We start from the raw sequence: 3,587 nt of genomic DNA, 5'->3' as shown, positions 1-3,587 counted from the left end.
TGTCTTTTTGGGGCTCTTGTTTTGTGGTGTGAGGGGGCAATGGGTGCCTCTGTTCCACAATGTTACATGGCTGTGATCATCCACTTTTGAAATACACACATTTTAATGAAAAATATTTTTCCCTAAATGTGTATATTCTATTGCTCAAATTACAACAAAGTTGAGCTGTTTTAGAAAGTTTCTTTCCTAGATCATCTCTCCCAGTGGAAAGTGGATCAGAATGATTTTCAATCTAAAGGTTTGTCCACCCAAACTAGCTTAATTGGGTATATATGGCTCTGAGTGTAGCTTACCTTTTACTTGAATGTTCTGTTGATGGCCTGTCACTAAAATTGTCGGTCTCCTGCTACTGTTTATGAAATTACAACCTTTTAGCCCCCATGCCAGTTACTGGTATAATTGTTTATTGTCATTTTGTTGCATATACATTCAGTTCAATTGAAAAGCAAGGAAAATATCAATGCTTTCTTGAAAATATTTTCATATCATTGGCAACTAAACAGTGTTCCGGTTATATCTGGGACCGGAAACAGTTGAAGGATTTTTTTTAACCTAGTGTAAAGTGTATTGCAGCGACACTGTGCGGTGCGGTTTAAACTTCACAGGTCTCAGACATTGAGACATGTGGCCGAGACGTTCTTAGATGTATAACGAGTTAGCAGTGCAATCTATTCGGCTATATTCGGGTTATCTTCTAGCTTTGGAGTCTAACCAATACACGGAAATAAGTGAGACAGCAAAAAATAAACAACCACGCCAGTTTTCTAGCTATTGATTTAGCTTCGGGTAAGTCAACAAACACGTAGCTAGCTAACCAATTTAGCGAGTCTGCAGCCGTTGGCAAGCAAAAGTATCGTTAGCTGCTAGTTAGCCACGGTAACAGCTACCTAGCTAATATAGCGTCTGTACTGTAGGCCAGGCCAGTCTCCTTAGCCAATGAAGTTGAATAATTAACTAGCTAGCTATGAGCATACTTGTTTTGTTTCTTGTTACTTAGCTAAATACAATTACGTTGTTACTAGCCTGCTACCTAACAGCTGACTAGCCTATATCAACCAAAAGTAGTTAAGTTAGCTGACTAGCGCCTGATCATGACAATCTTGTTAACGTTATCTGAATTGCAAACTAGCCAGCTAACGTTAACTTAGTTATCAAACTAGTAGAAATAACAAGTAGCTAGTTAACCAGTTAAACAGAAGTTAGTTGAAGTTTGAGGGGCACTAGTACACACTACTACTAGAATAAGTTGAAGGGTCGTGTTACATCACACATGGGCCACAAAGTTTAAATTGTTAACGTTAGCTGTTAACGTCAGCGAACGCAGGGCATTTCATAATGTTTACTAAATTAAATGTCAACTTACTTGACAGTTCGCTGCGAGGTATTTGGTTATCTAGCTGGACATAAAATACAAGACCACAACTCGACAAATTTACTAGATAGTTGGAAACTAGCTAGTTTACGTTAGTAGTTGGCTGACTAGCTGGTAAATTAAATAATCCAAGATGGCATTGGATGATAGAGAACATGGCTAACGTTAGTTATTTTAGCAGCTCACATGGTAGAGTGACCTCAGTGACCTGTATAACCCATTTAATTTAAATATCTGCGACTGTGTCCAGGCCTGCCTGTAATTTAGCCAGAGCTGACACACTGGTTAAGCAAGACCTTTTGTTGTGCTCTTACCACTGTGGTAAACCCGTTTGCTCTGGCTTTCGCTGGACAGTGTTTTGCTTCCTGATTCAGAGGTTAAATGCGGAAGGCACATTTCAGCTGTACAAACTTTCCCGTTGCTCCACTCACCAAGCAGACATTAACTTATCAACTGGCTATGTACACTTTGTGAAAGTGTTTATTTGTTTTTTCAAGTTTATTTTATTTAACCTTTATTTAACTTGGCTAGTCAGTTGGAACAAATTCTTATTTACAATGGACGGCCTAACCCGGACAACGCTGGGCCAATTGTGCGTCGCCCTATGGTACTCCCAATCATGGCCAGTTGTGATGGAATTGAACCAGGGTCTGTAGTGACGCCTCTAGCACTGAGATGCAGTGCCTTAGACCGCTGCGCCACTCGGGAGATCTCCAGAGCTCTGACGTCTCCTGCTTCATCTGCTGGTCGGGAGCCCGCTTAGCTAGCGATCCACTATTCAAGTATGCTTGTTTCTTTTATTGGACGTGGAGACCGAGAGAAATCCTTGGCCAAATCAGCCTTTCATTCAAGTAGTTACTCGCCAGACACATGCTGGCAAAAACGAGACCATTTGTTCACAGTTGCTGTGCTTATGCTGATACAGTTATAAGTTTTGTCTTATGTGCGGGATAGGCATGGTATACATTGTCCAACGAAATGCTCACTTGCAGGTTCCTTCTCGACAATGCAACAAGAATACGAACATAAAGTAAATGGCAGTAGAATAGAATAAACATTTTAGGCTAAGTATAATACAGGAAGGTACAATGTTTACCTGTGTATTGGGGATAGGGGCAAGTGTATAAATTGAGAAATGTAGTAAGAGTCTGGTGTCAGCAGTTGTGATAAGGTGTGGAGAATCACAGCAGTCTGATGCTTGTAGATAGAAACTGTATCTGAGCCTGTTGGTATCAGACCTCATGCTCCGATATTGTCTACCGACGGTAAGGGAGAGAACAGCGCGTGTGTGMGGTCCTTGATGCTGCGTGCCCACCTCAGGCACTGTTTCGATGAGTGAAAGCACCAGTGATGTACTGGGCCGCCTTCACCCCCATAGGATTATCGTTTATTTACATTTTAGTAATTTAGTAGACGTTCTTATCCAGAGCGGCTTACAGTTGGTACATTCATCTTAAGATAGATAGGTGGGACAACCACATCTGTTATAGTAAGTATATTTTTCCTCAGTCAAGTGATCTTGTAGTGGATGCGAGCTTCGACTGGAAGCCAGTGGAGGGTGCAGAGGAACGGGGTGACATGGGAGAAGTTGGGAAGGTTTAACACCAGGCAGGCTGCGCCATTCTGGATAAGTTGCAGGGGTTTGATGGCACAAGCGTGGAGTCCGACCATCACCGACTTGCAGTAGTCCAGACGGGAGGTGACAAGTACCTGGATTAGGACCTGCGCCGCTTCCTGTGTGTGACAGGGTCATACTCTACCGATGTTGTAGAGCATGAACTTGCAGGAGTGAGTCACTGCTTTGATGTTTGCAGACAGAAATGATTCATGACTGGGCAGGAATATAGTATGTGGGTCTGGTTAGCACTATTCTTCCAAAGTTATGCCAGCAACTTGGTGTGATGTCATGGTTGTAATTTGATTGTGTTATTGGAGTTTTGGAAAATTCAGTCAATATTTTTCATGAGTATTCCCTCGAGTAGAGAGTTGGTTGTCTTGGACATGTTTCTAGATATGTCCTCCCAGTCTTATTGTGTTATTACTATTTACAGCTCGTCTTCCCAATTGGTAACCGCTATAATATTCTCCTTTTTTGTTATTTGATAATTATGTATATGTGCATTTAGCTTGTGTATTTGCTATTTATCTAATTAAAGGATCTATAGAATATATTTTTGTGCTGTAAGTGAGCTCTTTTCAAGGGAAGGGTCCCAAT

The 3,587-nt window shown here is 41.4% G+C and overlaps 1 protein-coding gene across 2 annotated transcripts in view; it reads left to right on the top strand.

Annotated features, from left to right (window-relative positions):
- Positions 1-587: 587 nt before the first annotated feature.
- scaf11 (SR-related CTD-associated factor 11) overlaps positions 588-3,587 on the top strand; it is a 28,470-nt gene continuing 25,470 nt past the window's right edge. For both annotated transcript variants that reach the window (XM_024013571.3, XM_024013562.3), the window contains exon 1: positions 588-786. The gene's annotated coding sequence lies outside the window, so the exon portion shown is untranslated. The remainder of the gene's footprint in view (positions 787-3,587) is intronic.

This window comes from Salvelinus sp. IW2-2015, linkage group LG3, assembly GCF_002910315.2.
Source record: "Salvelinus sp. IW2-2015 linkage group LG3, ASM291031v2, whole genome shotgun sequence".
In the NCBI taxonomy this organism is placed as follows: domain Eukaryota; kingdom Metazoa; phylum Chordata; class Actinopteri; order Salmoniformes; family Salmonidae; genus Salvelinus; species Salvelinus sp. IW2-2015.
Note: the sequence above shows the minus strand (reverse complement) of the source record. Positions and strands in the feature narration are given on the sequence as shown.